Raw genomic sequence first — 27,033 nt, 5'->3', positions numbered from 1 at the left:
ATATGGTGTTTTATCTATACTTGATCTTATAGACACCCTATTTATAATATAACATGCTGTGTTTACAACTTCAACCCAAAAGTATTTAGGTAAGTTATTTTCGTTTATCATTGTTATTGCCATTTCTTGTAGGGTTCTATTTTTTCTTTCTACAACTCCATTTTGTTGTGGAGTTCTAGGTGCTGAGATATTATGGTTTATTCCACATTCATTACAGAATTTATCAACCTCTTTGTTTCTAAACTCCCTACCTTGATCACTTCTAAAACTTGTTACATTATAGCCCTTTTCATTTTGTAATTTCTTGCATAAGGTGATTAGCATGTCACAAGCTTCATCTTTATTTGTTGGGAATAATACCAAAGTGAATCTTGAATAATCATCTACTATTACAAAAGCATATTGTTTTCCCCCTAGGCTTAAGGTTCTAGTTGGGCCGAATAAGTCTAGGTGTAATAGTTCTAGGGGTCTTTTAGTAGATATTTACTTTTTCTTTTTAAAACTAGTTTTAACTTGCTTTCCCTTTTGGCATGCGTCATATATCTTGTCTTTTATGAATTTTGTATTTGGTAATCCTTTTACAAGATTTTTCTTTGATAATTTGGATAAAAAGTCCATGCTAGCATGTCCTAACTTCCTATACCATAGCCAACTTATGTCATTCATAGCTGCCAAACAAGTTACATTTTGATTCGTTAGATTCTCAAGATTTATACAATAAACATTATTTATCCTAAGAGCTATAAATAAGATTTTATTTTCTTTGGGATTCTGAATAATGCATTTTTCTTTCTTAAAGGTAATTTCAAACCCTTTGTCACTCAATTGACTTATACTTAAAAGATTGTGTTTTAGACCTTCTACTAATAATACATTATCAATAGTAATAGAAGGTTCTTTACCTATTCTCCTAATGCCAATGATCTTACCTTTATCATTATCGCCGAAGGTGACATATCCTCCATCCTTTTGTTTTAGAGAGGAAAACATGGTCTTATTGCCGGTCATGTGTCTTGAACACCTGCTGTCCAAGTACCACTTGTCCGTTGATGATGTTGTCCTAAAACATACCTACAATGGAGGATTCATTGTGTTAGTTTTTGGAACCCAAATCCTTTTAACTTTCTTTGTTTTGTTGTTAGTTCCATTATTGACTTTCCATTCTCCTTGTATTTTAACATACTTCCTTTTTAGCGGGCAATCAAACATTACATGACCTTTGGTTTTGCACATATAGTAAGTAGTGTGTTCATGTTTGTTGTGTGAGGAAGTGCTAGCATAGTGCTTGGCTTCCTTTACAAAATATCCCATGTATAACTTCTTATTCTTTTTGTTTGTTTTACCATTGTAACCTATTCCTTCTTTATTCCCATGTAGCCATTGTTGTCCAATCATTTTTTCAAAATTATCTTTACCTTTTGTAAAATTATATATAATTTGTTCTTTATCTTCTACTAATTTCTTTAGTTCATTTATTTCTTAATCCTTCTTATTTAAATTTTCTTTATGAGTTTTGCCTAATTCTTGAGTTACTTTTTTTACTTCTTCCTCTAACTTGTCAATACAAGAATCTTTTTCTTTTTCAATGGTTTTAAATGATTTAAGTTGCTTCAAGAGTTCTTTATTTTGATCTTTCAAGGTTATATTTCTTTTGGAAATTTTTATAAATCTTTTATTTAAGGAAAATAATTCAACTTGTAATTCTTTGTGTGAGGGCATACTATCACATGACTCGTCATAAGATTCATTGCAAGATTCTGTTGACGAGTAGTAGGAATTTACCTCTTCATCATTTGCCATGAAGCATACATTTGCCATCTCTTGTCCACTTAATTTATTTTCTATTTCGCTGGAGCTTGAGTCATCCCAAGTAGCCTTCATAACTTCCTTCTTTTACTTCTTGTCTTTCTTGAGCAAAGGATAGTCCAGTTTGATATGTCTTGGTTTCTTACAATGATAGCATATAGGAGGTTCATTTTTACTTTTATTTTATTTTCTACTTGATTCTACCTTTTCAGTTTTTCTTTTGTTGAACTTCTTAGGAAATATTTTATTCATTCTATAAAACTTTCCTAGTCTCTTAGTGATGAATGCTAATTCATCTTAATCTAAGTCACTTGTTTCACTTTCTTCTTTACTTGAGTTGTGGCTTGATGCTTTTAGAGCAATTGATTTCTTTTGCTTTGGTTCAGGATTTCTTTCTTTTAGAGCCATTTCATAGGTAAGGAGTGAACCTATGAGTTCATCTTGGGAGGTGGTCTTAAGGTTTCTTCCTTTGGTAATGGTTGTAGCCTTAGGTTCCCATGTGGAGGGAAGGCCTCTCAAAATTTTCCTAATCATTTCGTAGGTGGTGTAAGTTTTTCCTAAGGCACTTAAGGAATTAATTATGTGGGTGAATATTGTGTACATGCTTGATATTGATTCATCTGAATTCATCTTGAAAGCTTCATATTTGCTAGTTAACATTTCTATTCTATTGTCCCTAACATCAATAGTTCCTTCATATGTAACTTCTAATTTGTCTCATATTTATTTAGCTGTTTTACAAGTCATGGCCCTATTAAATTCATTAGCGTCTAAAGCACAATACAAAGCATTTATAGCACTTGAGTTTATTTGAAGCATCTTATAATCTGAATCGATCATATCCTTTTTCTCTTTTGGAATATGTTTTCCATCTATTATTTTGATGGAAACAAGGTCTCCATCCACAATTAGATCTGGTGTGGTGTGAACAAAGAAAAGAAAAGAAAACAATCAAAATGTGTGCTGCAGAAGCATAGTACACAACCCACTAGTGAGCAACATGATGCCTAGAGTAGCCAAGCTAATTTTAATTGGAGTCTGAGTCAGAATCCGAGTCGGATGAGAACATCAACGGTATGGCCAATGCAGCATCACATGCAAGTATGATTTCACTCAAAATGTGTTGAATGTTAGTGGCGGAGGAAACTTGACCTCCTAAAGCTTGAGGGAAAGATATGAGGGCTAGTTAGTAGGAGGTGGTGTCGCAGACTGTGGCGAGGGCAACTATGAGTCCGCATTTGGTGCCCAAGGCATCGTTAATGACTCTGCTGATTATCCTAGCTGCAGAGCTGAATCCCATCTCAATATTTGCATTAGTCGTACGCGTGGGGCTTGTACAACGTCTGAAGCCTCTTCCCATGCTCTTGAAGTCAAACAACCTATTGATGAGGAACCTCATCTCGGCAAGGCTCGAAGCCGCAACTGTTTGGCACTAGGTTGGGATGATGCTTGGGACGACTCTGGAGAGGATTCATGTGAACAAGACATTGTCAAGGAAGCTTAATGAGACAAAAATGGTGCTTGAGATCCTAGTGACGAGAGTCGATCAAGAGGCAAGGATGGTGGGAGTCGAAGAGTTGGGTGCGAATCTGGAATTTAAGCGACGTTTGACCCTTGCGACCTGGGTGCACTAGCACTGGTGCTGGTTGCATGTGGTTGCACTCATTTTCTTTAGCAAGAAAAAATTACTCTAGCCCAAGTTGCTCCCAATTGGTAATGTTGGTCGTCGACATTGTCGAACTTCTTGGTATTTGCGAATTTCAAATAGGGTAGGGGCTGGACTCGGTCGCTCATGCATGTGCTGGTCGCCCCTTTAGTTGCCTCCCCAACTTTACCCTAAAGACTCTTATCATATTTATTATACTACCTACAACCTATGGACTTAAGAAGAAAATAAAAATTCTCAAGTTGCCTCCTAGAAGCGCTAAGTTTACCATCTTCAGTCAGACGAACTTAAGCTTATTTCAAACTCATCCTGGTTTGAAGTTAAATTTGTCCTCCCCCTCTTCCATGTCACCTTCATTCTTGCTTACCCCTAACATGTTGGTTAGACAAAAGACTGAGTCATGATGTGCCAAAGGTTGCTCAAAAGGGTCCCCCTATTCAGCGATGGAGGGTTTCTCAGGCTAAAGTGCATTATCCAAAGGGTCCCTCCATAAAAGTGGAAGATCCTCTTCCCCAACAATTTTATCCCTAGAGTCTTCGTTGACAGCTTGGACAACTTTAAGTGGTTTTTGGGAAGTATGAAATATGTTTAGCCATAATTTCCTATGGCTAAGGAAGATATCCATGATCCTTGCCCTGCATTGAATGCAGGCGTTAGCCGTGGCCAAGAGTGGTCATCCCAAAATAATAGGGTTCAGATTCGTGGAAGGCTCCATATCTAAGGTAATAAAATCAATAGGGTAATTGAACTCTTCCACCATGACCACTACATCCTTTATCACACACTGGGGTTTCTTTATGGATTGATCAACAAGACATAATGTAACTGAGGTGGGCTACAGCTTCTCGAGGTTAAGTTTCTAGTAAGCCGAGTATGGAAGGATGTTCACACTTGCCCCTAAGTCTAAAAGAGCAATATCAATGGCATGATGGCCAATTACACATGAAATAGTGGGCGAGCTAGGATCTTTTAGCTTAGAAATGAGGTGTCCTAATATCATTAAGCTCATGTACTCAGCCTTCTTAACCAAACCATCCATATGCACCTTTGACTCTTGTTCCTACGTTGATAAGTCCTTAAGGAACTTTGTGAACGTAGGTGACTGCTTGATACCATCTAGGAAAGACTTGTCAACCTTTACTTGTTTAAACATGTCCCAGATGGACTCAGTTAAGGCCTCTTTCCTAAATATAGAAGGGGCAAAATGAGTTGTGGGATGAGTTACTGGAGGGACATGGAGTGCCCTATGAGGGGTGAAGTGAGGTTTGGTCCTTCCAACGACAGGTGTGGGATTAAAGGTTTTTTGTACTAAACTAGGAGAAGATAGGGTGTAAGAATCAGCATGGGGTACTACCTCTTTTTCTTCCTCCTTCTCTCCCTCGCTTGATTGTTTCTCGGTTGTCTTATCTACCATCCTACCATTTTGTAGAGTGGTCACCACATAAGCCTGCTCGGGATATGATGAGGGACCAGCGTTCGGTTCACATTCCACCCTGTATTGTCCTTTTGGGTTCACTAAAGGCTGACTGGGGTTGCTCTCCCATCACAACTAGGTGAGGAGCTTGGGGTTCCAGGATTTGGTAAGCGGGAACCGATGGATGTTCGACCATTGCTTTAAGTTTAGACAACTCTGCAAACTCAGGATTGGAGGTAGGTTTCCTAGAGTACCCATGGGATCTTTCAATCTCAGGATCAAGAGGAACTATCTCAGGCTCCAAAGAAAGCAAACCAAACATACACACTTGAAGCACACAAATGTAAGACTTCAGATTCAGCAAACAAAAGCAAAAATAAAAATAAAAAAAAATAAAGCAACAATACTCTAAAATGGAAATTGGTTCATAACCATAGCTAAGTCCTTGACAACGATGCCATAATTAGTAGGCTCGCCAAGGCTTGGGTCCTTAACTACAAAAAATAATATTTATAAAACCTAATTAATCCCAAGTTCAGTATAAAGTCGGGAAAGTCGGGTGTCGATCCACAAGTACTTGAAGCGCAGTTATCAAACCACTTCCAAATCAGTTTATTGTAGCTTTATGTAAAAGAAAAGTAAAAAGGTGGTATTTTACAATGAGTGTGAGAAAGATGGTATTTTGAAATGAGTGTGTTAACAACTACTGGAAAGCAGATAAAATCTACGTTACCCTGCTCCTACAAAGCGATGCTTAGATATAAATCAGACCATGGACGTCGTGCATCTGACTACGTTCAACCAGATATACATAAGAGTACTAACCCAATATTTTTAGGCCAAAGCAGGAGAGGGTCATTCAAGGGCACAATGTAGCAAGGGTGCACTAGCTATCTAGAGTATGGTCAGGAATCAGAGTATACCCTATCTAAACAATCACACGAACACCTCCGCGGATTGGTAGCCAACTACTTCTACCTGACTGAAACTATAGTAGTGCTTGTCCTTATATGCAGCCTTTCATCATACACAAAGCAGTAAATCAAAATCATTTAAATGAAAATAGTAAAGAGAAAGCAAGTAAAAGGATCAATCCTTTATATTCAAATCTTCTGTCACTAACAACTATCAGTACAATTGAATGATCATCTAATCTAACAAAGCAAATAAAAAGCACTCCTTGTTATTTGAGTTGTCTCTCAAAAAAAGTTGTCCATGCAACAGAGCGATGGCTTTCAATGGTGTTCTAGGCCTTTCATTAACCTAAAAGAGTCCAAAAGGAAACCCAGAGCTCATGTTCATAACAAATACTTATAGGCTCTAGGGTTTACAAATTTTGTTTCATAGTTTAGGAAAGTTTGCAACATATCTAGCATAGAAGATTGTCGTCATCGACCAAGTCACTCCTATACTCCCCTTGTGCGCGCCCAAGTTTAAACTTTCAGTAAATCAAGAATTTGAATCTTCAGCATCTTCGACTAAGTCACACTTCAGGGTCTTGCTGGTCGAGTTGATGATCGAGACTTGCAGGATCTCGATATTTAGGAATTCTCAGGAACTCGACATGGTCGCCCCTCAAAGTCTCTTGGTTAACCGCTTGGTCGATGCTCTCAGTATTTCTAGGCTCAAGAGACTTCAGTATCTCAACTTAGTCACCCCTGAGAGTTACATAGTCGATCGCTTGGTTGACCCTTGTAGCATTTTGATCTCAGTCTAAACTTCAGAGTCTACAGTGGAAGACTAGGTCGCCCCTGGTATTGCTGGTCACACCACTTGGTCGAGCAGAACCTTCTTTCCCTTTAATGATTTGGAGCTTCAAAAGTTTGGCTAAGCATCTTATTTGAGTTTTGCATATCCCCAACTTCTCCTTTAGCTTCTCGTATGCCTAACTCCTTAATTTTAACTTATTTTTTCCTAAAAAGACCAACAAACCTTGCATAGCTTCGAACGATGATAACACTAGGCTAATACATAATAAAACAAGGATAAACAAGGGCTTGCATAGCTTTGAACGATGATAACACTAGGCTAATACATAATAAAACAAGGATAAACAAGGGCGAATGAGGGTCTAAAATCATGCATTTTAAGGAGTCATCAACATGCATCAACAATAGATCAACCAATAAGATTGTCATCAAAAATAGGTTTTTAAAAATCATTGTTTCCAATAGAGGAGTACAACTCGTTGGTTACTCCTTGAAACCCTTGAGGACCATGTTAGGCAGAAAACTTAAATGTTTTAGTGCTTACCATCCTCATATTGACTGGAAAACTGAAGTAATGAATAGGAGCCTTAGCAACCTATTGAGTTGTTTGGTAGTTGAGAATACCCTAGCTTGGGACGTATGCCTTCCTCCATGTGGTCAATTTTGCATTAAGTAGTTCAGTGGATAGGACTACAATACTCAGCCCATTTCAGGTTATCATAGGATATACTCCTAAGAAGCGTGTAGACCATATTCCATTACCACTTAAGTCTAGAGTGAGTGAGCCGATTGATGCTTTTGCAAAGTATATACACAATCTACACTCTGAAGATTAATTTGAATTTTGAACATTATAAATCTTATGGTGATATACATTGCATGTTGAAAGAATGTTCAAAGGGTGATATGGTTATAGTCTGTAATCGTCCTGAGCAGATTCCTATAGGAAAGGTGAGGAAGTTGCATGCTAACATGATGGATCATTTCAAAATTTTAAAGAAAATTGGTTTTAATGCTTACATGCTTAATATTCCTATTGATTTAAGCATAAGCAATGTTTTTAATGTTGAAACTTTAATCCCATTTCTTGTAGCATCTTATTTTGTGGAACCTTAAAATTCTAGCCCTCTAGGTGACCCCACTCCTCTTGAACTTGAAAATTAAAAATTGCCTTTGCCTTTACCCTTACCCATGCCCAAGAAACTTTATGTAATCTTGGATGATAAGACAAAGTTCACAAAAGTTGGATCGTACTGGAAATACTTGGTTAGGTGGAGAGATAAGCCACTTCCGTGAAAGGAGCTGGAATTTTAAAGAAGACCTCCTTCATCTTAACCCATAATTTTACTCCTAGTATTTCACCTCTAATTCTTCAGAGAAGAATTATTTCAAGTCAAGGAGAGATGATGGGGATCAACATGCCCTACCTATCTTATTTTCAGATGTTGTGACATGTGGACTACCTCCACATGTCCACTCCTTTGTAGATGCGATGACACATGGACGACCGTCAAATGTCCCCAATTAGTCATAACTCTTATTTGTAGGAACACATGGATTATCTTGAAGATTCTTTAATTTGAAGACTTTATCATGCTTGAAGACCTTTCAATGCGAGAAAGTCCCGAGTTGAGATGCCAAAGCAAGCCCGAGTTCAAGACCCATGTGGGCCCCACACAATCTTGTGGACCCCAGATGGCTCTATTGGGCCCCACACGAAATTGGGCCTCCCTTTGAATTTTGTTTTGTATTTAATGTATAATATTGCAAGACAACTTGCTTGCTTGCATGTGCATGTCTTAGTAAGTTGTGTGTGTGTTGTAAGTTGTGTGAGTGCTTATTGTGTTTAGTAAGTTGTGTCATTAATGATTCTTGTAAGTTGTTTATTTTCTTTGTCTCCCATGCTTGTATGGAAATTGTTAGTGTTTCTTGTATTGTCCCTCATGCTAGCTAATATATATGTAACAACTGGGATTTTTTTGCACAGGATTTCGTCGACGAATACAGGGCATTCGTCAACGAGTGCATAAGGGACTTCGTTGACGAAGCCACGTCTCGTTGATGAGAAAATACGGAGAGGGGTTTTAAGATATATGAAATTCGTCAATGAAATTATTGAAAGATTCATTGACGAGATGACGTGTCTTGTCGACGAAGGCCGCAGTATAAATAGTGTTTACCTCGGATTTTGATGAAAAACTAGCACAAGAAGCTCTCCCCTTTCTATCTCTACGTCCCTCTCTCCTTCTCTCTTCATTTCCGGGCCTGTTTCTCGTCGGATCGAAGATCTGAGGCTACCACAATGCTCCTGGCGAAGTTCTTTGCAAGTCTGCCAGAGTTGATCGTTGGAAAAGTTGGGTTAGATTTCGTCCCAATCTCAGGGTAAGGCATGTTATTCAGTATTTGCCTTTCCCTCAGTTATAAGAAATGTTGTAGGTAAGAAAATATTGATATTTTGTTCTGGGGAATTGTGTTTTCAGGATATTGAGTTAGGAATCCTACGGGTATAGAGCCAGAATTTTATAGGGGCTTTTCAGAATTAAAATAAGGGAAATATGTTATGTTAGGTTTTCATAATGTTATTAGAGATTTCATGGACACATATTTATACTAGTTTATTATACAGTATTTACAGAATATGAGTTTAAATGCTTGTGTGGCCTGAGTAGATTTTCATGTGATGAAGAAATTTATATAGCTTTTATAATGTATCATACTTGTTGGACTAAGTAGTTAAGGGTCTTTCATTCCTACTATGTTTTGATGACAACAACCCATTATCAGTTCTTTAAGGCTACTAACCTTTTTCTCTAAGTCATGTTCAGCTACACAGAACGGCACCAGAACCAACAAGTTTCAAATCAGCCGAAGCAACTCATGTCATGACCAAAGGCACAGCCATTCAAAGCATTCATGGAATCTACACAATATACAAGTGATCCCAAGGATGAGTGTGAAAGTGAGAGAGACTTTTGTAAATCCCTTGTACATAGAGTAACTCAAAAATTAAGAGCAAGAAATGGAAATATCACACACACAACAAAAAACAAGTAAAGTTATTAAAAGTGTGTAAGGAAACCCCCAAACGGACAAGGACCTTCTTTGAACTTAAAAAGAAATTTTATAAAGAAGAAGGGACTCATCGATGAACATAGGGCTTCATCAACAAGTGTAACACAGACCTTCGTCAATGAACACAGGGTTCTCATCGACGAAAAGAAACCAAGAGGTACTTGAATTCAGAACTAGGAATCGTCGATGAACATAGGGCGTCGTTGACGAATGTTGTGAAGAACTCATCGACGAACACAGGGTTCTTGTCAATGAAAAGAAACCGAGAGGCACCTAAATTCAAAACTAGTAACTCGTCGACAAACACAGGGCTTCGTCGACGAATTTACTGAAAAGCTCGTCGACAAACACAGGGCTTCGTCGACGAATTTACTAAAGAGCTCGTCGACGAGTTTCAGATTTCTTCGATGAACGTCGGGCAGCAGCGTTCATTAAATGCTGCAAAATGGCTAGTTTGACCCTTGTCTTACATTAATAAATGCCCAATGGCTCTCCAGCATTCCTCTCACCCATTTGGTGTTTAAATAGGAGCTATTGCATTTACTTCTCACCAAGAAAGTTTATATTGTATCAAGATCATTTATTGGTGCTTTCATTCTAGGGTTTGCTCATACACTCACTTGCCCTCTTCTTGCTGCACTTAATTTTGTTTCCACTCCATTGATAAGAGTACATTGAGTGAGGATATTGTTGTGATATTCAGCTCAAAGGGAGCATTTAAATTCGTATTTATTTCTCATCAACTTCTTGTAAAGAAAGGCTCTTTGTGAGCCATTGTAGGGTGTCTCTAAGTGAGTACCCTGTTGAAGCTCTTTGTGAGCAGTTGTGTGTATTGGCTTCTCCGCCTGAAGGAGGATCATAGTGGATTTTGGGAATCCTTGAGTTGGCATCAAGGTGTGGACGTAGGCGGGGTGCCGAACCACGTAAATATCTCTGTGTCAAGTTTCTCTTCTCTTCTATCTCTTTTATATTGTTACTGCGATTTGCTGCATCTTTACATTGTGATTTTATGCACTTGTTGTTGGTAAGTTTCTTGTGTTTGTAGAAAGTTGCATATTTGCAAAGAACGTCTATTCACCTCCCCTTTAGACGCTCAACTGGGCCAACAATACTATACTGAATACACAGATATAGACAGTATATGCAGTTTATATAGCTTTTCCTAGTATATGGAGTTATACAGAATATACAGATATAGATATATATTCACAGAGATTATACAGAGAAATTTACATGCATATACAACTTTTATACGAATAGTTTCATGAAACAAATATATATATATATATATATATATATATATACACACACACACACACACACACATACATGTATACAGTTTTACTCAGATCAGTATATATTTTACAACTTTATACAGAATAGTATATATAGAGTTATAGCATGCCATGTTTCCTATTACCATAACATACAGAGTATACAGACATAGTATATAGACAGAGTATACAGACAGATATACAGAGGTAGCATGAAGATGCTACAGATACAGTATATAGAGATTACAGTATTTACAATACAGAAAGATAACGTTATGGAAATTTTGGAAACATGATGGAAACAGTAAAAGAGTATATATGTATATATATAGTATTAGATCCCTGTGGAAAGATTACAGACAGATACAGTACAGATATAGATTACAGAGCACGGTACCATTACTATATACAGATAGAGTGCAACCACATATCTCAGATAGTGTGTGGGTACCGTCGGCCGTGCTCGAAAAAGTTGCAGCTCCCCAGTTCACTGGATGGAGGGGGTCGGTTTGACAAGGTAGTAGCTAGCCCCGAGCCTAGGAGTGGATGTAGTTTGGCCGGGCTGAGTTAGAGCAGAGTATATTGACTTATCTGGAGAGCCGACCAGATGAAGTCCTGCCTACGGGCTGCACAACCCTGTCATGAAGGGTCAAATCATGACGTATAGAGTCCCACGGATAAAGCACAGTTATGTATATATATACAGTTTTATAGTATATAATGAGTATAGTATGATATTATCAGTATGAAAATTAGAAAATACAGACGATACAATATATTTTAAATTGTGAAAGAAATATATGTTTTACAAATTAATTTATTGCATTACAGTTTAGTTACTATTTAAAAGTATCCTTAACTTAGTTGCCACATACTAGTAATAGCATATTTCCACTTACTGAGTGTCGACTCACCCCAATACTTTAACATTTTTCAGGTGAGCCAATTAGGCGAGTAGATCAGGCTCGCGGATAGAGAGTATTTTGATTACCCTGGTTATAGGGTGAGTTTTTGGCAGAGTGGTGTATATTTTTGAGTAGATGATGCTAGAGGGGTATTTTTGTATGGTTATGGTCTATATATACTGGTTTCTAGTATTGTATAGTATATATGTGAATGGTTGTATGATTTATGTTCCCGCTGCTTAGGTATGGAGATATATATATATATATATATATATATATATAGATTTTTAAAAAAAAAATGTAAGAATTCTGAGGATGTTACAATATACCCCTTCATTGTATTGCACAAAAGCAAAGAGAGTTAAGTATTGACATTGAATTAAAAAAGGTTTTTTCCTTTGCTGAAGCTTGTTAAGCTTTGTCTAATCCTTGTGATTGTGTAGTGAGAGGCTATATTGTTCTCCCCAGAGATCAGGTCGTGAGAGACCACTATTCTATCTGGCAACTCCATCCCTATCCCACTTTCACGACTTCCCTCCATCACCCACACGACCATCACCAAGTAACACCCCCACGGCCACCAATCCGCCATTTCATTGCTGCATACATATCCGTATTTCAATGTGTGCACAAAGGACTTTAGGCGAGTTCTAACTTGTGTGGAATATGGTCAAGTCATCCATCATTTTGATTAGTAAATTTAGCATTCATTTGGACCATTACATACATACAAAAATTTACTTCTTTCATTATGCTAAAGCTTGTTCCAAGGAATTCTCTGGTGTGTTCTGAGTTTGTTGTGAATCAAACAAAGTCATCCAATGATTTCCTTTGGTAAGATTGTTCTTTTATTAACCCTTAAAGTGGTTGTAAACCTTTACTTGAAACCCATAAGCCTTAATTGAGAGATAGCCCTTGAATTTTGGCCATTTCTTCAAAACCCGTAGCAGGTCAGGCACCCGAACCTAATGGTCAGTACACCAACCTGATACTGCCACTCAGGTCAGGCAACTAACCCTAACAGTCAATCTACTAACCTCCTACAGCCACTCCAGAATTCAATTTAAAAATTCGTCAGGCGAGTGACTTTGAAGGTTAGGTGACTAAGTCACCCAGAACCTTTAGTCTTCAATATTATTTCACCATGTTTGAATCCTTGTTCAATCTTGTGCAAGCCTTTGCTTGAAAATTTGAACTTCTATGTTTGAATAAGAAAATTTGAGTCATAATATTACAATATTGATACTTGCTAGCTTTAGATCAATTCTGGGAATATTGTTGTGCTAAACATAGAACTTTCATTCTTGAAATATTGAAATATCATTTTTTCGCATTTAACTTGATTCCTTTGTGAAAGAATCATTTGGGACTTATTTTTTAATAGCATTATTCACCCTTTCAAAATCCTTGAACATGAGAAATATAGCATGATCTATTGTTTTTACGTTTGGATGATTGAATTCTTAATTTAAAGTTTATTAAGTGTACGTGTTGTTTGAGTGTTGAAACAGTAGGGCATAGGTCACCCTTCCCCATCCTACATCATAAAATAGTTTCAGTCATCCTGGTCTATAATGCCCTTATCAGTAGGGGAAAGTCTGATTCATGCTCATGGGAGCTCTCTATTACCCAGACCTTTTCGATGGAGAGTCTTTACAATCATCTTGGCCACAAGGATTCTCAAGATAATACAAGCCTCCCCCATAACAATCTGTGGAACACAATCATTAATTCCCTCAAAAGTGAGTTCCTTTTGTTGGCTTGCAACTTGTCGAGATGTTTCGGGCGCAAGGGTGCCCTGGGGAGGCGAATGAAAAATGATAAGTTTGATTTTTGAAAAAATTAGAATTTTGGAGTCGCCTGATGAGTCCCTAAAATACTTGATTTTAGATGCTCATTTATTTTTGTTTATCCTCATTTTACTATGTATTTGCCCAAAGTTATCATTGTTCAAAACTATGCAAGGTTTGTTTATCTTTTTAGGAAAAGCAGGTTAAAACCATAAAGTTAGGCATTACGAGAAGCCAAGGAGGATTTGGAAGACTCAAAACTCAAAAACAGAAGCTCAGCCAAGCTCCAGAAGCTTCAGATCATTAAGGGACAAGAAGACGATGCTCAACCATGTGGCGCAGCTAGCAACACACAAGGGTGACTTAGTCTTCCATCGCAGGCTCCAAGGTTCAGATTGAGATTAGAATGCTGCAAGGTTCGACCAAGTGCTCGACCAAGTGACTCTCCAGGATGACCATATCGAGCTACTAAGACAGAACTAAGAACAGAAATATCCAGAGTCTCGACGAAGTGCTCGACCAAGTGACCCTAAGGATCGACACCCAACTTACCCACTTTCTATAGAACTTGGGATAGTTAGGTAGTATAAATTTTATTTTTGGTAGTTAAGGACCCAAGCCTTGGCGAGCCTACCAAATTTTGGCGTCGTTGCTAAAGACTTGGCTACGGTTATGAACCAACTTCCAAATTAGGGTATTGTTTCCTTGTTCTTTTGATTTGCTCTCCTTTTATTTTCACTTTCTTTGTTATTTTTATTTTTCTTTATTTTTTGTTTATTGTTTCTGAAGTCTGAATGTTTGTGCTTAAAAGTGTGTATGTTTCTTTTGCGTTCTTTGGAACTTGAGATACTTCCCATAGATCCTAAAATTTAAAAATCTCGTAGGTCCTTGTGGAAACCTATCTATACTCCCGAGAAGGCTGAGTTATCTAAACTGAAAGTTATGGCCAAAAATAACCCACTAGTTCTTGCTAAACAAATCCTGAAATCCCAAGCTCCCTGCCTACCTATGGTAGGAGAGCAACCCCTTCGGTCTCTCAGGGACTACTTTGTACCTAATGCATACACATCCCCATCCTGCATCCTTTTCCCAAATGTTCAGGAAACACAATTTGAGATTAAGACTTCAATCATCTCGATGATGCCCAACTTTCATGGGAATTCTACCGAAAATCCTTATCAACATCTGTATGAGTTCTTGGAGATCTGCTCCACCATCCACATACCTATTTTTAGTGATGATGTCCTTCGTCTTAGGCTCTTTCCATTTTCTCTGAAGGATAAGGCCAAATATTGGTTGACATCCTTAGAGCCGAAATCGGTGACCAACTGGACCACCATGCAACATGAATTTCTGAAAAAGTATTTCCCAATAGGGAAGAATAACCAGTTGCGGAGGGCAATCACAAGTTTCACACAAACGGATGGGGAGCTTTTCTTTGAGACCTGGGAGAATTTTAGGGACCTACTTCATAAATGCCCACATCATCAAGTTCCCAAATGGCAATTAGTTCAAACTTCTTACAAAGGGTTAGCTAAGAGAGATAGGTCCATGGTAGATGCGTCGTGCGGAGGTACATTCTTCACCAAGCATGAGAACGAGGTCTGGGTTCTCTTTGAAAACTTGGCTGAAAATTCTTAATAGCACATGGCTGCCACTCATAGACTACCCAATCCATCAACCTCTAAACCTAAGGGAGTTTACGAGTTAGCCACAAACTGATTACACATCAAAGTTGCATAATTAGTCATTTAAATTCATGCATTAAAGATTATAAATTTAATTAAATATCTAATTTTGTCCATTATTTTAATCAGTGAGCTCATTTGATAATTTTTAGATAATTATCTTATTTTTGTCAAAAAGTTATGAGCATTTGTGTTTTATTATTGTAGGATAATTTTTGGACGTCAAAGTCAAAATTAAAATTCACATGAATGAGCCATGTTCGTGGAGAGTCGTGTACGTAAGCTGGAGTTCAAATCAAGGTCATGTGTATCGAAGACAAGACCGTGAGCATCCAAGGTTTTCCTAGATATTTAAAGTATAATCATTTGGAAATTAAAGTCAAACCATGCACGAGTATGAAGAGGGCCTTGTTGGATATTTAATCAAAAAGCAAGGCCTGCCATGCTTATGAGCTAAATAAAGAGGCCTGGAGCATGTGGGCTTTGCAATGAAGACATATGTATGTGAGGTAGCTAGATCCAAAATGAAAAAAAAAAAAAAAAAAAAAAAAAAAAAAAAACAAAAAAACAAAGGGGTCGGGTCATGGTGTGACCCGACTATGCAAGGAAAAAAAGAAGGGACATGCCTGGAGCGTGTGGGCTTGTGTGCGCTAGGAGTAGGGCTCCCTTTGGAGGTTTTTAAAAGTTCTTTTTGGTCCGTCTCACCCTCTCTCTTTCTCAGCTCTCAACTCCTATCTATCCCTCTCGTTTGTGTTTTCTCTCAACTCTCTCGGTCTCCCTTAATCTCTCAACCCCTTTTTTTTTTCTCTCCTCTCTCCCTCTCCTCTCTCTTTATCTCTCAGTTTGTCTCTTTGTCAGCCTCTCTGCTCGTCCTCTTTGTCAATCTCTCAGCTTTTTCTCTTTCTTTTTGCTGCAACCCGAGTGTTTTGTTACTATTGCTGCCTTCAACTGCTTCGAGTGCTGCTGCTGCTCTTGTTGTCTCCTCTCTGCTGTGCTGCTACGGCTTGCTTACTCTCTCTCTCTCTCTCTCTCTCTCTCTCTCTCTCTCTCTCTCTCTCTCTCTCTCTCTCTCTCTCTTTCTTTTTCCTTCTTCTTTTGTTCTCTAGTTTTTTTTTTTTTTTTTTCCTTTCTTGCATTTAAATAGTTGGTTGATCATTGTTAATTTTTAGTTGAATTTGAATTAAAGTTCTAAACTTTTAAATTTATGTTGGGTCATTATTAGAATTAATTTTGGTTGGGTTATTTTTCATTGTTAAAGTTCGGTTTGGTCTCTAAAAAAAAATCTTCTTTAGGATTTAAATTTTGTTGGGTTCTATTTATTTAAAGTTCAGTTTAAGTCTGAGTTTTTATTGTGTTTTAGTTTATTATTTAAGTTCTTAAAGAGTTAAGTTTAAGTTTTTGATCATGTTAAAGTTTTTTTCTTTTTTTCTTTTTTTGTGTTTGATTGAGGGTTTTAGAGTTGCATGCTTAAGTTACGTAGTAAAGTTATCGTCTTTAGGCCTTTTGTCCAAATTTCAAACGTGAAATTTATTTCTTGCCTGATTGATTAAATGCAAGATTGTGTTGGGTATTTAATTTTGCCATCGTCTATTTCATTGTGCCTTTTCCCATTTCTTGTTGTTAATTTAGTGCGTGTTAGGTTCATAAATTAAATTTCATGTTGTTTTAATTCGTCAAAAAAATCTCAAACATCCCAAATCCCGAATCTGAACTGTGTTCAGTAATCCTTTTGTTTCTTATTTTCTTTTGGAATTACACAAAGTTTGGAATTAAACTACATTCCATGAGGAAACGATCTAGCCCTTAGGCTAATTATTACACGATTGAACTCTTATATTTGGGATAGCTTCCGAGCTGCTCATTTTTAGAGTGAGTCAAAAACCATGACTTAAGCCCTACTCTACACATCAAATCACATAAACTTGATCAGTTCTTATCGCTACAACAACAACCGCAAGTGAAGGCCACCCACCTTTGGTATGATAGGTAGTAAAATAACTACGACTCGAAAACCTATAGTTCAATATGGAAGCAATATCCCAACTTCTCCTGGAGGCCACAAGCTCCAGGATTTCATGCCCAATAACCTCAAAAAAACCCTAGAGCTTCACTCCCTCGACCATATCCAAATTTACAAAATCCTCATATTGTGGTGCAAAGGAAATCATTATTTTGACAACCATCTCTTCAACAAACTAACCATGATTCCTTTCAAAAGACGGTGTTGAAAACCTTACAAAGCATTAAAGCATATCGCCAAGTAAAGCAGCAATTACTCCATTCTCATTTGCAATCCATAGCTAAGTTGGAGGCCACTATGGGGCAACTCACTAGGTCAATTAGTAGGAGAAACGAAGGTGAGTTGCCAAGCCAACTGCAAACAATACCTAAGAGTCAGTGCGGAGTAGAATGTGTGACCACAGTAGAACCTTTATTGTGTAAAGTACATGCCCAGGTGATAACCACACTTAGGAGTGGTAAGGAGATCAACAATAGAGTTGGGGAGACAATAAGTAAAGAAAAGGGTAAAGAAAAGAAGAGGGTTGAACCAATAGAAGTAGGCGCTCCTCTTTCTTATAAGTTAGAGACAAACACTAAAACATCTACCCTGCCACAATATGAAACACTTCCCCGTCATATTCCTGCAGCCTCTTACCCTGCAGCTCTCCATGCTCCCTTTAAAACTAAGAAAGAGACCACTACTAAATCCATCGTAGACACATTTAAGCAAGTTAAGGTCAACATCCCTCTCTTAGACGCCATCAAGCAAATACCTGCATATAGAAAATTCCGCAAGGACCTATGCATGCAAAAGCACAAATCAAGGGTGCACATATGAACAAGCAAGTCAAGTTGATCGAGCATGCAATCTTAATCCTTTGTAGTTCACCTCCCTCCTAAGCTAAAAGACCCTGGTGCTCCAACCATTTCATGTGTAATCGATAATTACATAATTGATAGGGCCCTCTTGGATCTAGGAGCAAGTGTGAACATCATTTCATACTTGGCCTATCAACAACTTAACTCAGGAGAGTTGCAGCCCACCTTAGTCACTTTGTATCTTGCTGATCGATCTCTTAAGCAACCCTAGGGTGTGGTAGAAGATGTGGTAGTCAAGGTAAAATATTTTCATTACCTAGCTGATTTCATCATTTTAGATATGGAATCTTCCACAAATCCGATCCCTGTCCTTCTAGGACGGCTATTCCTAGCCACAACTAATGCTTGCATTCAATGTAGGATGGGGATTATGGACATCTCATGGGGCCATAAGAGACTTAGGATGAACATATTTAACGCCCCACAACATTCACTTAACGTCGTCCAAGTTGTGAACGAAGACATGATTGACAATATTGTTAAGGAAGTAGCTCTTTCAATGCTATGGAGAGATCCTTTGGATAGTGCACTTCAACTCGACAGCCCCACCACTGCTAAATTAGAGGACCCCTTTGAGCAATTTACAACAACACATGATTGGGTCCCCAATTCTAAAAACAAGTTGGGGGTATACAACTTCGAGTCTGATGAAGAGAAGGGGGAAACCACTGTTAACTTTGAACTAGGATGAGTTTGGATTGAGCTTCAATGCATCTGGCTGACGATGGTAAATTTATCACTTTCGGGAGGCAACCCGATAGCTTTCCTTTCCTTTTTGGGTCCTTAGGTTTTTTAGGATAGACTAACTAGAAGGCCAGAGTCCTTAGAGTAGGTCTTAGGATAAGTTGAGGGAGTGACTAATGGGGCGACCATCACATGTGTGGGTGACCTAATCCGGTCCCTACACTGTACTGAGATGTGAAAAATACTAAGAAGGTCAACCATGTCGATGACCAATGCGGAGTTGGGTGCGCCTTAGTCGACAACACCAAGAAATCATTTAAAACCTGTTCCGCACCCGATCCTTCCTCTCCCGCCTCCTTCGCAATCCTTCGACCTCATTATAATCTCCCTCGCCACAATGTCTTCCCAACTAACCCCAAGGCAGAGTTCATCCCCAAACTCTTCACCAAACTCATCTTACGCTTCATCTCAACTCCCTGCGCAACCACTATGGCTTCGCACCCTGCCAAGATGAGGCTCCTTATCGATAGGTTGACCAAACTCAGGGATGTTGAGTGAGGTTACATACATGGTGAGAACACCACACAGATGGCTATGTCAACTATCTCGAAGGGGGTTAGTCCCACAGCCAAATAGATTGGCACAATCCCTAAGAATGCCATGGATATGAAATGAGAAGTCACTGATACGTCTGCCAACTTCCGCTACGCCCTCATCTATTACACAGCTCCCACGACTCTCCTCCAAGCTGCACGAGGTCTGGTTTCTGAACCACTACCATTCTAGAAATTCTGATCTACCACGTCGTATATTCCACCGTCGGAGGTCACCGATGATCCCACCACAAAGCTTCCAGCTCCCAAGCGTAAACTACAATCGTTGTCATATCCCTTTCCATCATATCATTCCCCCTCACCAATTACCATGCATGATTAGCCGAGGCCGCTCTAGGTTCTAATACCATGTCAGTCTCAACCTCCACTTTCTCCCTTCCGGCTGCATTACCTACGGGAAAAAGCACCAATCCATTTCGCAACATTGGCCAAACCACTGATGTTTTCTTCTTATTCTGATTCTAACTAAAATCAACATAGTTGTGTCATTCACTATCGGGTCTTGTATTGTGCCTCTACGACACATTTTTGTTTGAAAGTGGAATAGTGATCCCAAGAGGGGGGTGAATTGGGTTATTTAAAAATTTTAAGTTCTTTTTAAATTCTTTTACTTACTTGTTTAGTAATTGCAGCAAAACTTAAGTAAATCAATCAAAACCAAAACACACAACAATTTTCTAAAAACTTAAACAATCTAATCAACCACACAATATCAACAACCAAAATAAGCAAGAAGTTGCAACTCTTTGAATTGTTTTCAGTTTTTGTAATTAGCCCTGTAATTTGTAATTAGCCCTATAATTTGTATGCAAACTCTGCTTTGGATTAATTTTTATTGCATTTCTCTTAATTAAGATTTCTGAAAATTAACCAATGTACTCCCTTGTGGCTTTCTACATACGGTTAATTGAAACATACTTTCTATAGATTAAGAGTCTTCTTTGAATTCAGTGTTTAATTAATAAAATAAGGTAATCGGTCAACCGGTTCAAAAAGAAGGGGGCGAGGTCAACGAAACGGGCCATGTGTCATTACTAGGAGAAGACACGTGGCTTGTCCTAATTATTAATATCATTATTTACGGGGCAAGAGTGGTGATGTCACAGCGATGTCACCTGGTCACGTGCTAGCTCACAGGTGGAGGGAAGTTAGTGTGTGTGGATCAGTGACATGGCACGATCCAAACCATCCCAAGGAAACTGTTAACTTTTTGGTCACATCCCTGTTTTGATTATGACAAATCACAATATCTCATCTGTGTTCTTTGAGTATTTGAGAAGGTTTATGTTTCAGTTAGTATAGATGATGATGCAACACCTAAACGAGCACACCCCGGTGTATTCCATGGAACTGCAAAGGAGCAGCGCATGAAGAATGATTTTTGGTTTAAGTTGTATTTTTATATTTATCATTCGGGTCTATAATTATAATCTTTGGTCTGTAATAATTAATGCATGACATGTATGGTAGGACTATATGCTCAAAAGACCTTAGATTCACCATAGGTCAAAAAATATTGCATGAAAAGTCCCCCATAATCTTAGAATTAATTATCATGTGAATAGGGATGACTTCATAAGAGGAATAAGCTTGAATTGCACAAAGTTGGTGTGTTCAGTCGACCGAACCCTAACACATAGAGCACTTCGGTCGATCGAACCTCCTAGGGTCAACGGTTTGACTAGTTAGTCGACCGTCCTTAAAATGAGCTTCAACGCCCTGGTTGACCAAACTAGCACATGAGAAATCCCAACACCCTGGTCGACCGAACTCTCAATTGTAAAATGGTCTGGTCGATCGAATGTTCAACTTTGGTCAACCGAACTTAGCCCGGTCGACCGAACCTCGGAGTTTCTGAAATTGCTGAAGTTTGGTCGACCATCTCCTCAGTTCAAATACACCTTGGTCGACCAAACCTTAAAAATGGTCGATCGAACCTCTCGTGTTGCTCGAATTTTACCGAAGTTAAAATGTGATTATTTTTTATTAACCATACTTAAACTTTTTCAAAAATACCAAATGAATCCCCAACGGTTATATTTTTATGAATGTCTATAAATACCAATTTAGTTCGAAAGATTAAGTATGGATTAGAAAATATCATTAGCCAAAATTCTCTGAATTTGAAAACCCTTATTTTATCATATACAAGCCATAAATTCATCTCTTACTCATCCTACTTGCTAAAATCCTTTGGTAAGAGTATTATTAAGATTGTTTATATTGGCTCACACTCTCATTATATTTGTTTGATGTTGATTTTCTTAGAGTGAGCTTGAGAGTCCCATTTTGATTTAATTCATAACTCTTCAGTGGGAATACTCTCTAGAGCTTGTGAATCTTGCAGTATTGTTGCAAGTATTCAGAGGTTTGTTCTTGTGCTTTGTGAAATATTTTTGAAACAAGCTTGATTTCAAATATCTCTTGTGCTAGAATTTTGAGGAAATCATCTGAGAGATATTTTGATTATATTCTCTGAAAATATTTGAAACCCTACTTGTGGCTGAAATATATTTACATATTGCTTCAAAGATAGATTAGCAATACACTCTTGCACTTGATTGATTATTGACATTACCTAGAGTGCTATTACACATTATTTGCACTGAGCTTATAGTTCTTATCATATTGAAGTGCATTGATTATTACATGTGCGTATCGGTACATAATCTGCTTAGCATGGAAGTACTTGTATTTGTACAAAAAATTTGTGTTTATTGATTGCATTCCAAGCGTGACCTGAGGGGGTAATGAGTCAGCCCGTAAGGATCAGTTGTTAGGGCCTTCTCTACCTTGCAATGAGAGTTTGTAAAGGTTGAGGTTAGCCCTAGTTGAATTTGACCTGGTTGTAATTGATGTTGCTCCACCCGTTAAGTAAGCAATAGTGATAATCCTCGGGCTTGCGAGCTGAGGCGAGGATGTAGGCAATATTGGGCAGACCCTGATGATATATCGTGTATCTACTATTAATTTCTAGTACTTTATATTTTTGCACATGTATGTTATATTCGATAAATTGTAAATGTTGCGCATGATTTAATTTCTACATATTACTTTTATCTGCGTAATAGGTATAAGCTTAGAAAGACCCTAGGTTGTGAAATACTGCTTATATCTGGTTAAACCTAGGAAGAAGTTGAAAATTCCAATTCACCCCCCTCTTGGGAATACACCAATTCCAATAGAAACACAAATCAGACAGTTGGTAAATGGCCATGCTTTATGAACATACGCAGCTAATGTTTTGCCGTGTGTCACCCATCGATGGTGACACGTAGCCTTTAGGGCAGATCATATAAAAGCCTTTCTTTTTTGTTCATTTTTCCATTTTCTATCCTATATCTCCCCTTTTTATTCTCTCTCTAACCATGCAAAGATAGCTAACTCTCCTTTGAACCCCCTAAAACCCTAGCTCTTCCTCCTTTTATCTTTATAGTTACGAACCCCCAAAAACCCTAACTCTCACTCTTTCTCTATACTGTTTCGAACTACTGAAACCCTAACTCTCCTCTACTTCTGTAGGAACCAAACTCAAAAAATAAAAGAAAATAAATATAAAAGAGAGAAATAAAGGAAAACAAAATAAAAAGAAGGAAATTGGTTTGATAAGACCCAAACTGACGACAGTTTTTCTTTTTTTGGGGCTTGGGAAAACCGTCGTCGGTTTCAGTCAATAAGGGAGGGTCAACTAGCAAACTGTCACTGATTTTCTGAGGGCAAGGAAAACCATCGGTTTTCCTGCGAGATGGCTTACTTAAGGGCTAAGCAACACAATATTTTTCATAACTTAAAAAATTCTCTCTCTCTCTTAGGGTTTTTGGACTCTTTCACTACTCTCACTCTCTCATGTCTCTCTCTCTCTCTCTCATGTAAGCTCACCCGGAGCCCGTGCTCGGTCTTCGATCACTCTCTTCCTCTTTCTCAATTTGCCAGTTTGTTTTCAGCGGCGGATCGAAAAGCTAGGGTTTTATTTTTGGAAGGAAATCGGTTTCTTTTTCAAGAAAGGTAAGGCGATTAAGTTAAGTCAAGTTTTTAATAAGCCTGAAGCGATTAAACTGCTTTCTAAATAAGTATACTATGATTTCAAAGGTTGTTCGAAAATTGACCGTTCAAAAAATGAATTTTTCAAATATAGGATATATGATACGGTATTTTGAATAAAATGAATAGTGGAAAGCTTACTTATAAAATAAATATACTATAAGGTATTGGTTGGTTATTTATGGAGTATGTTTAAATACTGAAATCATGTGGCAGGTGAATAATCGGTATAGTTATTGTGTAACCGAATTTGGGTATGGTTGTGAAAATACTGATTTGTTTGTGAAACATACTGGAACTGCCTTTGCAAAATACTGGGATTTGATATGACGGTTGGAGGCCAGGTTTTATTTAATGGCCAAGGGCCAAGTTTTATTGAATGGTTGGGGGCCGAGTTTATTAAATGGCAGGTTCTATATGAAATGAGATTTATACTACAATTTTTATTACCGAAATTGCATGATATGGTTTAGGAACCCTGTAAACCAGCTGTATTATGAGCACGGTACTGTTGCTATGGAATTATTATGAGACCGTGAGCGCCCACACTGTACTGAGAGGTGTAGGGTGGTCTCCACCATTTAGCCTGCGTAAGGATGAAGTACCTTTCCTGGGGACTGAATCAGGAAGTGGTAAGGCTAGCGGACCTACAACTGAGTTGTGGATGCCTGTAGACGCACTTGCAGATGGTTACTTTAACTATGTCTAGGCTGATCCCCCAGGGCATAAGTCCAGCCTTTGGGCTGCACAACCCATACCATGGCGGAAGTAAATGGTGTGTTAGTCCCAGGGAGTGTCTTTTACGCATATATATTAATTTATGTAAATGGTATTATTATTTATTAAACTAGTTTATACTGAGGAAGCAAATGCATATTTTTCAACTGTAAAAATGTTTATGGCAAAGTAAACTCTCTGCCTAAGGGCTTGCTGAGAAAGACGAGTACCCTGATAAGTATCAATTGTAGTCATACCAGGTTGGATAATGTGTTAGAGCAGAGGGGAGCTACATGTATGAGCGTGTAATCTCCCTTATCCTCGAGAACTTTCACCTATAAATAATTGTGTGTGTGTGTGTGTGTGTGTGTGTGTGTGTGTGAGAGAGAGAGAGAGAGAGAGAGAGAGAGAGAGAGAGAGAGAGAGAGAAAGAGAGAGAGTATGGTTTGGGGATGATTTTATAATTGTGGTTAATTAACAACTGATGATATTTTGTATACACTAAAATTCATGGTGGCCACATACTGATATTAACTTATTCTACCTTACTAAGAAGTGTCTCACCCCAATATACAAATCATTTTTCAAGACCATCTCAAGATTGAGCTTAGCAAGCTTCGAGGCAGGGTGATAGCTAGTTTTAGTTTTTCTGAGTGTTTGTAAGAACTCTAATGTATTTAAGTTATATTTGAAGTCCCTGGATGTTTTAAGTATTGTATTATGGTTTGTAATATGGATAGTTGGAGACATTTGTTTGTAAAGGTAGGTTAGAACTTTGGTAATGTATTTTATAGAATGTATCATTTATTTCTGCTGCATTTATATAATGAATATGGTATTAGGTACACAGACATCACTAAAGTAGCATCTCGAGCCCCACGTGGCGGGCAGGCCACTACAACTTCTCTTTCTCAACCTATGATGATGCATGAATACCCTAACCCCTCACTCCTTTTTCTGTTTTGATTGTGTGACTCTATGTGTGTGTGTGGGGGGGTGGGTGGATGGGTGCACGCGTGCGTGTGATTTGAGTGCTATTGTTCTAGTGTTTCAAGTGCTTTCATGCTTATAATTCGAGTGCAGCAAACCCTACTTCACCCTCTGTGAAGACCTGCGAGGCCTTTTCATCTCAATGAGTGGTTTGATTTGAAGACCCAAAAGGGGTCTGACCAAGGTTTCGTGATAGTGCTATGCTTTGAGCTAACCCTAACTTGCAGATGAGTATCCCCACCCCCTTTTTCCTATTTTGATTGTGTGATTGTGTGTGTGTGTGTGTGTGTGTGTGTGTGTGTGATGAGTATCCCCACCCCCTTTTTCCTATTTTGATTGTGTGATTGTGTGTGTGTGTGTGTGTGTGTGTGTGATTTGAGTGCTATTGTTCTAGTGTTTCAAGTGCTTTCGTGCTTGTGATTTGAGTGATGTTGTGTTTGTGATTCAAATGTGCATTTGTGTTTGTGATTCGAGTGTTGTTGTGTTTTGTGATTCAAATGTGATAGTGTTTGTGATTTTATTGTGCATTTTGGTTATAGATTTGGTGATCCTAAGGTTTGGTGTTTTCTCTAGAATTCTATTGAGTTGTGGCTGGGTTTAGGGACAAGTTAACTCGTCCGAACCCCAACAAGTCTTTCCTGGGTTGACTCGAATGAGTACACCCTTGGGTCTTTGTGGGCTCGGATGGGTTCTAGGTTTGGTTTGGGCTTTGGGTTATAAAAATGGTTTTGGACCTTGGGTTTGTTTTTTGTCAAAATGGGTTTAGGCCCGAGTGTTTTAAAAAGAGTTAGGCCTGGGTTTTGTTTTGAAATGGGTTCAGGCCAGGGTTTAGTTTTAAAACAAGGCCAGGCCTAGGTTAGTTTAAAAACGAGTTGGGCCTAAGTTCTTTGTGGGCTTGGTCATTTAAAATGAAGGTTAGGTTGTTGTTGTTTTTTTAAAACAAAATGGGGACCCAATTTGTTTTGAAAAGAGTTGGGCTTGGTTCTGTGTGGGCTCATTTCTTGGGTTTAGTTTTGTCTGGTTCTGTCTAGCTTTGGTTCATAGGAGTTTGGTTCTTTCTGGTTCTATCTAGCTCTGGTTCACGTTCATGAGGGTGTTTGGTTGTAGGTTTAGATTCAGGTTCAGATTAAGATTCAAGTCCCTGCTACCAAAATATGCACCAATTGTTTATCAAGGCAGATTAGAACAAGGAAAGGAAGCCAAATTTACCTGCAATCTCTATCTCCTCTGGTCTTTTTTGGACTCAAAAACAACACAATGAAGCAAGTAAGTCCATAGCATTTAATTTTATAAACCATAGGATGTGTGCAATGAGTTTTAGAAAAATTGAGCAGCATTTTATCCAAAAAATTTAGCTTTTCCCATAGAAACCTACTTTCAAAAACAAGTTATATCATATAATTCTTCAAGGATTTTGCATCATCCAGATGCCATTTAAGTCTAATGCTTTAAATTACATGATCAGTAATGAATTTAAAGGCATACACAAGCTTCATATATTTCATGTTAATTCGAGACAAGTGTAAGTAATTCAAATTCAAAACAGATTCTTCATGCACATCCATCAATCTTTTAGCAGATTATTTGATTATTTTGGGAAATATCTAGCTAAATTCTAGCAGCATGTCGTCTGTAAACAGGACATTTCCCATAAAAATTGCACAAGATAGTTTCAAGCAAGCAATATATTATTCAATCTCAGCATGCAAGAACCTATAATCTGCTACCAGCAAGCAATACACATCAACTGCATCCGCCATGCAAGAGGCACCAATCAATCAAC

At 38.1% G+C, this 27,033-nt stretch overlaps 1 non-coding gene across 1 annotated transcript; it reads right to left on the bottom strand.

Annotated features, from left to right (window-relative positions):
• Nucleotides 1-15,023: 15,023 nt before the first annotated feature.
• Nucleotides 15,024-15,129, bottom strand: LOC131156818 (small nucleolar RNA R71). Its single transcript, XR_009137088.1, has one exon. It is a non-coding gene; the product is annotated as a small nucleolar RNA R71 (small nucleolar RNA).
• Between the last annotated feature and the right edge of the window lie 11,904 nt (nucleotides 15,130-27,033).

This window comes from Malania oleifera, chromosome 5 (assembly GCF_029873635.1).
Source record: "Malania oleifera isolate guangnan ecotype guangnan chromosome 5, ASM2987363v1, whole genome shotgun sequence".
Lineage (NCBI taxonomy): Eukaryota > Viridiplantae > Streptophyta > Magnoliopsida > Santalales > Ximeniaceae > Malania > Malania oleifera.
Note: the sequence above shows the minus strand (reverse complement) of the source record. Positions and strands in the feature narration are given on the sequence as shown.